This window comes from Erpetoichthys calabaricus, chromosome 15 (assembly GCF_900747795.2).
Source record: "Erpetoichthys calabaricus chromosome 15, fErpCal1.3, whole genome shotgun sequence".
Lineage (NCBI taxonomy): Eukaryota > Metazoa > Chordata > Cladistia > Polypteriformes > Polypteridae > Erpetoichthys > Erpetoichthys calabaricus.
The window spans coordinates 47,147,972-47,160,163 of NC_041408.2; positions in this window are offsets into that span (position 1 = coordinate 47,147,972).

A 12,192-nucleotide genomic window follows, 5' to 3' on the forward strand; every position below is an offset into this window, starting at 1 on the left:
TTCTAGTAACATTTACAGTGTTCTTGAAATGATACAATTTAACAGAACAGCCATTTAAATGAATATTTGAAAAGCTTTCATTGAATGCTTCAGATTATTGTTCAGTGATCTGTGAAGCATAGAACAAAGTTTTTTTTTTTTAGTTGAAACACAGTATAAACTTAACAGGTCAAGACTTAATATTTGTGGTACACAAGCCCACATCTAGAACAGTAAATACTGTATGTGCCTGTTAATCATGACAATTTGAACTGTACTTTTTATTCGAAATGATACAAGAAGATTGAAAAACTAATAGGAATATTAATGTTTTACATCTATTGCCCTTCTTTTCTCTTTCCATCAACACCTTGATGTAAGCACAAGTTGGAGAGGGTATAGGATAATGCAGTAAATGCAAGAAACTTAATTAATAATTGACTTTACATTTTTTGCAGTGCTTTTTGTTGCAAAATTAAAAGGAAAATCCACCATTTTTATTGGATAGCAGTATACAGGCAAGTTTTTTTTTAATTAAGGATTTCAATTTTGTTAAAAAAAAGTTTATTCATTGTTTTGACTGAAAACGAAAGATTAATCTGTGCTTTTACAATAATGTGCAATATGAAATACCCATACACTCATAAATTAAACAGTGCCATAAAGTATGAAATGTGGGTTTGGCAAATTGTTCTATGACAATTTTACAGACTCATGCATGTTATTGTATAGTGAAAAGAAAAAGTTACCTTTTTCTACTTCCCAGCTTCATCTAGAGAGTAAAATTAAATCTGATATAACTCACGAAGCACTTGTTACTGCAGTACATTACATAACAGTGGCCAACATGGAAAGAAAAAGCAAAAGGGTGTTGTAACTTCAACGACATGCCAGTAGGGTTAACTTTATGTCAACATGTGAAAATATTACTAGAAGTGTATATGAGTGGCACATGCATGTATCTGAGCATTCATTACAAAGCAATCTGACATTGAGGCAATAATTTACAGTGTGCAGGATGCACAAACGCTTAAAATACCAAATACCAGGTGTGAAAGCAGAAGAATGTGTTAAATATATGTTTTAATCTATTTTTTGTAAAGTAAATTAAGATAATTTAAAGGTGTTAATATACAGAATAGGATTAAGGCCAGGTTGCTCACATGAGTAATTCTGAACAAATGAATAAATTGAAAGATTGTTGGTAAACGGCATTTCTAAGACAGCAAAATGACTTGTCACTGTAAAACACTGTGCATACGTTTGGAGGCTTTAGCCAGCTATAGCTCGATGGATATACATAAGATTATGAAAATGTTAACACTGCTGAAGTCTTTAAATTAATTATTGAGAAACAGCAGAATGTGTTATTAATATTAATGTTTTAATATTAAGCCTAGCAGATGTTTGTTAATTTCAGGTTCTGTTGTGTAAGACTGTTTGTCTAAAACAAATCCCCAAGAATAATCTCTACATCTCAATCTCTAATCTCTAAATTTTTCTGCTTGACTGCTCCAGGATCCTCAGCAACATTGTGGTGAAAAAGGAAACAATGTATGCATAATAAAATGTAGAATCATACAGGAGAAAGGTGTTTCTGGTAGAATGCCCTTGGTATGTTTCAGCAAGAATTAGAAATTAGCCTCTAGTGTTATCTAAGGAGGTCAAAGAAATGTAGCTATAGTAAGAGATTTTTTATTAAAAGGTAAGTAAAAAAATGTCTTATAAACAGAAGTATCACTTATAACAATAAGCTGAACCAAATTTAATTAAGAAACCTGCCATTAATGTAGGCAGTGTGGCAGTGCAGTGGTCAGTGCTGCTGTCTCACAGATTCGGCATCCTGGGTCGTAATCCAGTGCCTGGTCATTATTTATACAGTCTGCAAATTTTCCACATGTCTTCATGTTTTTTCCTCTCATATCATCAAAAACCCAAGTGTTATAACCTGAAATTTCCAAATTGAACCTGTGCATGTGTAGGTGTGAGTGTATGTAAGCAGTCCCTGCGAAAAACTGGTACCCGCTGCTACCTGGATAGGCTCCAACTCCCTGAAACCCTGAAACAAATTAGATAGGTTTGAGAATATTTTTTGTTATGAAATTAACCGCATTCCTATTCTTAATTCTGAACTAAGGCTGGTAATTAAAAATAACTTTGTCATGTGTCATCAGCATTCAAAGACATATAGGTATAAAAATATAGGTATCCTACCAGCTTTCATAAGTATTCAAGTATCTTAAAAATATTTACTTTAATATCTCTTAAAAAGAGACTCATTAATTTTGGTTTCATATTAATTAGCTACTAGGTTACATGAAAGTAAGAATAAAGATTTTAATTATCTGTGTCATTCATGGAACTTCTATTTGGGCAAGATAAAAGATGTGATAGTCAGAAAATAAATGATATTACTCAATTCAAGTCATACTGAAGGCCACCGTTTGTAAGGTCAGGTTGTATGTACGTCAAATGGCATCATACATATTTTTCATAGGAATCATTCCTCAGCTCCCTGCGGCTCATTTAATTCTAAATTAGATTCAGATGTTTTCAATTAAGTCCCGTACGCAGCACTATACTACACAATTGCAAACACTTTTGACAGAAAGCCAAGCATCTTGACAAAATGTGATTACCATGATAATACAGTAAACAACTTATTTATATTTATTTAAATTGGTCCTTGAATATTGTTCAGCTATTTACAAACTATGTATAGTTAATCATAAGCCAGCAAGAGAAATTTGATTAATTATAATTTATACTCAAAATATTTACATCTGGGTATGATTGCATATATATTATATACACAATATCAAAAAAACAAGACTTGAATTATTTAAAATGTTTAAAACTATATTAGTATGATTTATCTTAATCTTAAAAGACAAATTTCCATATGAAAATGTACCACAACTGTTTTAAAAAATGTTTTAATTAGGAGCACCAAAAAATAATGATGTTTTTTGAGCTGGCTCGGTGGTGCAGAAGTGAGTGGTACTACCTAATAAAAGTTTTAAATTCTGATTTGGGCACGGTCTCTCTAGGCTCTGTATGTTCACCCTGTGTTGGTTTGCTTTGGCATGTCAAAGATCCTTATTGGTGACTCTATACTGGTGTGGGATTAGTGTGGTTAATGGCCACTGGAAGGTTGTGTCCTGTCTAGGGCTGCCAACTCTCTGTCTTTGAAAATTAGATCATTTGGGGCAAAAAATGAGGACTTCTGAGGATGCCTTTCCCTATAATACCATAATATGCCTTCATACTGCCTTATGGTTTTTTTAAAATGATATAAACCTTTAGTAGCAGTTTATGACTGTAACTGTGATATGATGGCCACAATCACAGCCACTGGCAAACTAATAACTCATTAAATATTTTAAATATGTCGAGCATCTTAAATTAATAGACTTCATTCTTTCCATTCTTATTTGGATAGCTTCACTGTCGTAAACCTGTAAAAAATGATACACGTGGTGAATTCACTTCTAGTAAAGTAAAAATAATTTTACTCTTTTCAATTTAGTTTATTTGCATTTATCTACATTCTTTTATGTTTTTCTACTGAAGCTATTTTTCTCAGTAAATCTGGGTTCTTGGATAAATATGAATATAAATCTTTACATAAAATGCTACTGAAATTGAAACATGGGAGCATTAGCCACTAAACTAAATCTGTTCTGCCATTTTGAAAACAAGGACATTTGCTGTTCATGTTGTCTGTGAACTTGCACTTTCTTTTCGACATAATGGGTATTCCTGAATTTATGTATTTATGTAAATGAAAGAAGTATACAAATATTATTCAATTACTTAAAGAAGTGACTTATTACTTGATCAACTGATAACTAAAAATATATTGTATTTATATGACAGAATAAATGTGTGTTTTTTTTAATTAACTGAAACTTTAATAGTTGAGTCATTCATTTACAATTATAAATCCATTTTGGAACAGTGGGTGACAATAACAATATTTTACATTAAAATATTACAAAGCACTCACTTGCACTTAAATATGATGGACTATACCTGGATGTATGAAATTTTTTGTTTAACCAAGCTGCTGAAAGAAGAAGCGGAAAGAAGATCTCACATAGAAAATGTGAAATTGTAATTTCCATTTTGAATAAATTCACTTAGTCACGGTGAATTTGCATTACAAATAATTAAGAAAAGGAAAATTTATAATGAACTGCCTACTTGCCAAGCAAGATAAAGCTGAATTCAAAAGATGAGGTGAAAAAGCCAAGTTGGACAGACATTCACTATTCTCGTCAATATCTGAATTGTTTACTACCGGAATGGAAGTGAAGATTCTGGGAAAAAAGTGTGCGCACTGCTTCCGCAAATGCTTTCAATTTTTACCAATGATAAGGATATGGAGATTTTCAAATTTTGGAAGCCAAAATTCCAGACATTTTCAAAATATTATAAATTTTTCCCGGACAGTCCATGGCACGTTAAAAAATGGGACATGTCCAGGAAAATGAGTACGGTTGGCAGCCTTTTGCCTAGTGCTGACAGAATTGGCTCTTGATCCTCACAACAATGTTTTTAGAATAAAAAAAGTATGGAAAACGAATGAATGGAAATACAGTTTTAGAAAAATGCAGTTTGTATGGAGTGGAATAAAGATTACACTTGCAGAAGAAAATGACACGGGAAGAATATGTGTGATTTATTGTGTGGAAAAATATAAAAACCAGCAAAGTACACTGTTGGAATCTCTTTTGTTACCAAAGTAGAAGAACACTTTACTTTCATTACTAACATCAAAAACAAACAATATCTGACATTATACTTTATCATTACTACTTATATGAAAAATTGTGTCACTCAAATATGTCATTGAGTTGCAGAACTCAATTTTATTCTCCACGGTAACACTAGTATGGCTAAAGAGTCATTTTTAAGAAACACATACACTCAGGCCATCAAAAAAATCAATTGGAATTTACAGCGTGACATTCAGAATCAATCAGAGTCCACTTTATGTGACTAACAGTAATGTTAGGAAATGTTTTATTCATATATTTTATTAAATATACATTTAAAAATATAACTTCTCATAAAGCACTACAGTTAAGTAATACTGTTGTAAGTTGCTTGTAGTTTATTGCTTTGCATATATCTACTAATAATAACTCTTGTAATAGAGCAGGTAGCTCAATTGTAGATTGAGTGAAATGTAGTGATCTTGACTTCAATTAGTGCCACAGAAGAGTTGAGTTAAGCATCAATTTTAAGAGCGAAGGCTGCCATGAAAATTGTTCTCAAATTCCATGCATTACCCATAAATCCCTTGAATGATTGACACAGAAATTAGAAAAAAGAATAAACTAAAAATGTTTTGCAATGCCTGTATTTTAATTTTGTAAGCTACAACTAAACAGATGCAACCTGAACCTAGAAACACAATCAAAAACAATGACCTGGCAAATTTGAAGAAGCACACATCAAAAGCAGTCACTTTTTTGGGAGAAGACTACTTAGTAAAGTAGCTGGTCAGCATAATTAGAGAAAACTGCATGTGCAAATAGAATGGTAGTGCTGTTTCATATTTCCTGGGTCTTGGATTAAACTGTGTGTGAGCAAGTGTGTCCTGCAAAATAGTGGAACTTTGTCCAAGCTTGGATTCTGCCAGTGTTGCTGCAGCCGAGTTTGTTATTGTTAGTGACCTTATATTGGAATATATGGGTGGGAAACATACTACTGAATATGTGCATTTTTGATTGTTAGAACTTTAAAGCTGATGGTCTGAGTAAAAGAAAATTAATTTATGAAGTGAAAGAATGTATACGGGTGGCATGGTGGTGCAGTGGGTAGCGCTGCTGCCTCGCAGTTAGAAGACCCGGGCTCGCTTCCCAGGTCCTCCCTGCGTGGAGTTTGCATGTTCTCCCCGTGTCTGCGTAGGTTTCCTTTGGGTACTTCGGTTTCCTCCCACAGTCCAAAGACATGCAGGTTAGGTGCATTAGCGATTCTAAATTGTGCTTGGTATGTATGTGCGCGCCCTGCGGTGAGCTGGCACCCTGCCCAGGGTTTGTTTCCTGCCTTGCGCCCTGTGTTGGCTGGGATTGTCTCCGGCAGACCTCCGTGACCTGTAGTTAGGATATAGTGGGTAGGAAAATGGATGGATGGATGGAAGAATGTATACAACAGCAGTTCTCATATTAACACTTTGAACGTGAGGTACGAGTTAAGTTTTGTGTTATTGAGCTTGTCAATATGCAAAATACAAGAGAACTTGTATCTCTGTATACAGCCACTACAGCTGCTGCATCTCAGCTGCTCTACTTAGTACAGTGCAGCCATCTAATGGATTGCTATAGAATATATATATATGTGTGTGTGTGTGTGTGTGTGTGTGTAATAACTAAACATAATGGAGCGATGAAGAAAGAAAGAAACCAAAAAGCAAATAAACAGACAAAACTGTAATACACTGTATGGACATAGGAAATTTATCCAGGGTAACATCTAAACTGTGCCATCAAGTGCCTGCCTTGTAGAGCATATGCATTAGGAATTCCAAATACTCAGATCATAATACTTATTTTCCTATTTTCCAGATAGTTTGGGATAAAATTACTGTTTATTCTCCAATATTGTTATTTTCAAGCAACATTTGACGGCACAATTATTTGTTATAAAAAGTCTACTATGTCTATCTGCTTGTCATCTTGTCTTGTTTCATTGGAAGAATCCTATTACACACTCCATAGGTAAAAGGAAAAATTACTCTTATATTACATAAAATTAGAAAAGATAAACATTTTCTCTGGTCCAAAAGTTTTTTTCAGAATTTAGCAAGAATTTATTGTTGTTATACAAAAATAAAGAAGCTGGGCATTTTTTGAGATTTTTGATGTTTTGGCCTAGAGAAGGTACAGTATTACTGTATACTGGGCTTTTTGTTTCTAGAATGTTAACAAAATAACCTCTGATGGACTCACAATAACAAGACTTCTTTGTCTTTCCTTATCCGGTTGGGGAGTTCCACCTTGCAGGTTGTTCAGTCAGTCATGGGCCAGTGACTGGAAAGGGTGGAGTCAGGGTGGGATCAAGCTAGGGGAAAGCTCTCACTGGTCATCTTTTCAGCACCATTAGCCCCTTCTCATCCCAGTATAATAGTATATACCTCTGGCAAGCCCTGAAGGTGATCCTCTGACAACTTATGACAGCTACATATTTGATGCATACATTTGATGTTTATCTATTATTTTATTTAATATATACGTGTCAGAGTTAGCTCCAACCATCATCAAGCCTCTCCTCCATTTGCACTTTCCTAAACTCTTGTATTCTTTCCAATTATCATTGTTTTTTACCATTTATGGACATTGTGCATTGTGCTTCTGATTAGACACTCATTAGGTTCTTGCATCAGCAAGAGTTAACAGCCAAATAACAACAACAACAACAACATTTATTTATATAGCACATTTTCATACAAAAAGTAGCTCAAAGTGCTTTACATAATGAAGAAAAGAAAAATAACAGACAAAATACAAAATTAAAATAAGACAACATTAGTTAACATAGAAAAGGAGTAAGGTCCGATGGCCAGGGTGGACAGAAAAAAAAAAAAAAAAACTTCAGAAGGCTGGAGAAAAAAATAAAATCTGTAGGGGTTCCAGGCCATGAGACTGCCCAGTCCCCTCTGGGCATTCTACCTAACATAAATGAAATAGACCTCTTTGTATTTAGGGTTCTCACAGAGTCACTTGATGCTGATGGTCATACAGACTTCTGGCTTTTAATCCATCCATCATTGTTGAAACATCATGGTGCTTTGGGTAGATGGTGCTGGCGCAAGCCACCACCAACAGGACACCGGAAAAGGAAACAGAAGAGAGAGTAGGGGTTAGTACAGATTTTGAATGAATAGTTATTATAATGAATTGGATATACAGAGTATCAGGATTAAATTACAGTGAAGTTATGAGAAGGCCATGTTAAAATAATGTGTTTTCAGTAGTTTTTTCTACTTACAAATAGTTGTAATCTTCTCAAATCGATATTAATGAAGGCTACTGTTGAATATCATAGGAAAAATCCTGTAGTGTGACGTTGGTTTAAGTATGTATAAAAAAAGTAATGAATAAATAGAGAAGCATCCACTTGCAGAGCCACAGCACCATACGTCACTGCAGTTTTAGACCCACAGTTGTAGACCTTCAATTACAGACCCGGAAGTGACGTCTCCGTCATTTCAGGACTGACTTCGTAAAATTACTTTCGGAAGGTTTCGGCAGGTCTCTGCAAAGCCCGGAAAGTAACGTCGGGTCAAAGACCCGTTTAGAAAGCAAATAATACGCATCATTGTGAAGTTCAGAGGGTTTCTGCCATCACGTCATGTCATATATCAACTTAAACAATACAGATCGTTTCTGTGAAATACACTATTAACATTTACATTGTGTTCGGGTCTGTGGGAACCATTTAACATGTCGACAAAATCAGAATCATCAAGATCTGTGTTAATTGAAAATAGTTTTTCGTTTACATTCATGAAACAAAGTATCTATACTAATAAAAGGCAAAGCCCTCACTGACTGACTGACTGACTGACTCCCTCACTCACTCACTCACTCACTCACTCACTCACTCACTCACTCACTCACTCATCACTAATTCTCCAACTTCCCGTGTAGGTGGAAGGCTGAAATTTGGCAGGATCATTCCTTACAGCTTACTTACAAAAGTTAGGCAGGTTTCATTTCGAAATTCAAAGCGTAACGGTCATAACTGGAACCTCTTTTTTGTCCATATACTGTAATGGACGGGAGCGCCTTGATTTAAACGATTCCATGTCTTGGTGGGTTTAATACTGTGTAAGCATACATATTAACACATGTGCAATTAAACGTGTGCATTTACGGGGTGATTTCTCAGGCTTAAAAGCTCGCCTTTTATTTAAAAAGTAAATGCAAACTGTTTTCATTCTGAAGGGCACAAACCACGTTGGATTTTGTAATGATAGTTGATTAGTAAGGTCTATTAAGGGATACTTACAGAATGATCAGTAATGCCTGTGAATGCCGATGCAAGTAGGAGAATGGGCGTGAACTAAAGAACGAGTAGTAACATGTACAGTAAATGTCTCTAAAGTCTGTCTATTAAAAAGTTATTATATCTTTCAATCCTGTGTATTGATTAAACTACGAACCTAACAAGATCACTACATGGTGTCAGAAGTGGTGGGTTGGAAGAGGAATGTGAAGAAGAGGTTCAGCTTTTGAACGAGTCTCGTGTCTGTGAGTAACCCGAAAATGTGGTCAGAAAGCGCTAAGGCGTTCTAGCAAAAGAGGAAAAAAAATATGGAAGGATAACAGCTCCCACCAAATCTCCAGTTAAAGGGAAATGTAGCTGAAAATTGGAAAAGATTTAAACAGAGATTTGAGTTGTATCTTGCTACGATTGAAGCAGATAGGAAAAGTGAAAAAATGAAAGCGTCTATGCTTCTACATGTAATTGGCAAAGAGGCGCTAGAGGTGTATAACAATTTTCAGTTTGAAGAAGATGGAGACAATATGAAATTGAACAAAATAGTTGAAAAATTCGAAGCATATTGTAACCCAAAGCGCAATGTGATGTTTGAGCGGCACATGTTTTTTACATGTTTCCAGAAAAGCGGCGAAACAATAGACCAGTATGTGACGGAATTGCATAATAGGAGCTGTTCTAAGAAGAAACCGTCGAGACATCAAAGGACCAATAACCTCTAATCAGAACACTAACACCAGTGAAACAAATATTAACAAGAAAACAAGTATAAGTCAGGAAAGAACATCTCAACTGCAAACACAATTAACCAGAAGATCAAAACGTCAAGTAAAACCACCAGAACGACTCATTGAGACATGTTGAGGATTAAAGGAACATTTTCAATTAAGAAATGCTGAATTCCTTTAACAGTTGTGCTTTTTATACATAGTTTGAATGCTGGATGTATGCCTAAAATGTTCTGGATAGTTCAGTTGTTTGAAGTGATAAAGTTTATCAAAGTAGCATTTGAAATGTATAACATTACTAAGCTTATAAGTACTGCCTTACCTCTCTTTAAGAAAGGAAGATGTAATGATACTTAATTTAAACGATTCCATGTTTTGGTGGGTTTGCGTAGCTTATTGTCAATATCTTTACACCTGTTTTTAAGACTTATTGACTGAAACGGGCTTTCACCAAAAAAGTTAGGGCTTTGCTGCAGGATACACCCTCCACAAGTTAAGGAAGTAAAAATAAAGGTATATATTTCTGTTTTATTTAAACCTTTTAAGTTCGTATGCATAGCCCCATTTGGCCGTTTTAGTTTTTTTTTTTCTTTCTTCAGTAATATTTAATCTCCTTAAAGAAAAACAGCATATGCGTTTTACTTTTTTTGTATCTCTTTAGTAATATTTTAGTGTAAAAGGATAACCAGTATTTAAACCTTTTATGTTACTTTATAAAGTTATTTTACACACTGTTGAAAAATTAATAAGAAAGCTACATATTTTGGCAGCTGCTGCTTTAATTTTCAATGAAATGAAAAAAGCTCTCCAAGAGAAAACCTCAATGAAGAAGAAACAGTTTGCACTATCTAAAAAGGAGAAACCCTCATTTATAAAGGTTTGCTGCAGATGACTTAACTGAAAATAAATGAATAGTTCCTATGTGTATAATACATATTTATCTATTTTACTTATGCCTTTATTCCAGCAACTTGCAACATCTGAGGTACAATTTGTTACATTACTTTTGTTTTTTGCAGCACAGGCAGGTGAAGTGACTTCCTCAGGGTCACACAGTGGTGTCAGTACCAGGATTTGAACTGACAAGCTCCGGGTTTGCTGAAATATTACTGAAGAAAGAAAAAAAACGAAAACGGGCAAATGGGGCTATGCATACAAATGTCCATCCATCCATTATCCAACCCGCTATATCCTAAATACAGGAGCCAATCCCTGCCAACACAGGGCACAAGGCAGGAAACAAACCCCGGGCAAGGTGCCAGCCCACCGCAGGGCGCACACACCCACACACACCCACACACCAGGGACAATTTAGAATCGCCAATGCACCTAACCTGCATGTCTTTGGACTGTGGGAGGAAACCGGAGTACCCGGAGGAAACCCAGACAGACACGGGGAGAACATTCAAACTCCATGCAGGGAAGCGAACCCGGGTCTCCTAACTGGCACCTTTCACTGCGCCACCTTGCCGCCCGCATACAAACTTACAAGGTTTAAATAAAACAGAAATATATACCTTTATTTTTACTTCCTTAAATTGTGGAGGGTGTATCCTGTAGCAAAGCCCTAAGTTTTTTCATGAAAGCCCCTTTCAGTCAATAAGCCTTAAAAACAGGTGTAAAGCTAAACTTGCAGCACCGCTATTCAATTACACTTGCCTAACGCCTCTCCTAAGGGGACATACTGTGGGATCTGGGCATCCGTCAAAGCACCAATCACAGGCCCGATTAGAAAGCGGGAAGCTGTGATTTGTCGTCCCCCTCCCATGTAACAATCACAGCCTGTGTTACAACGCACTATGTATGTATGTGTATATGTATATATGTATATGTGTGTGTTTATGTATGTGTGTATATGTATGTGTATATATATGTTGATATGTGTATATATATATGTATATATATGTGGATGTGTATATGTATATATATATATATGTATATATGTATATTTATCTATATGTAGATATGTACTGTATATATATGTATATATGTATATGTATATATATGTTTACATAACCTCTTTAACACACTACTTCTCCGCTGCGAAGCGCGAGTATTTTGCTAGTACAATATAATTATGTTTACACCACGTTAGAATTTAGTAAAACGCTAATAAAAAAAGTGATTACATTTTTAAAAATATACTATGCATGTGTGCAATATTGTTCTAAACCAATTTAGAATAAACATTTAAGCCAAAATAATATTTTTAAACATGTATGTGAAGAAAACGCCAACACATATTCTACACCTGAATTATGCAATATATTAATTTGCCTTATATAGAACTGCTCTAGTTTTTGTCACTTATTATTAGAAACAATGGGCCATCAAAAGAAAAAAAAGAAAAATACTAATAAGACACAATTTATTCATATAGCATCCTTCCTATGCCCAAAATTCAAAATGAACAACATAACCTGTATAACATTGGCTACAAATAATATATTCACTAAATAAAGATAAATACAGG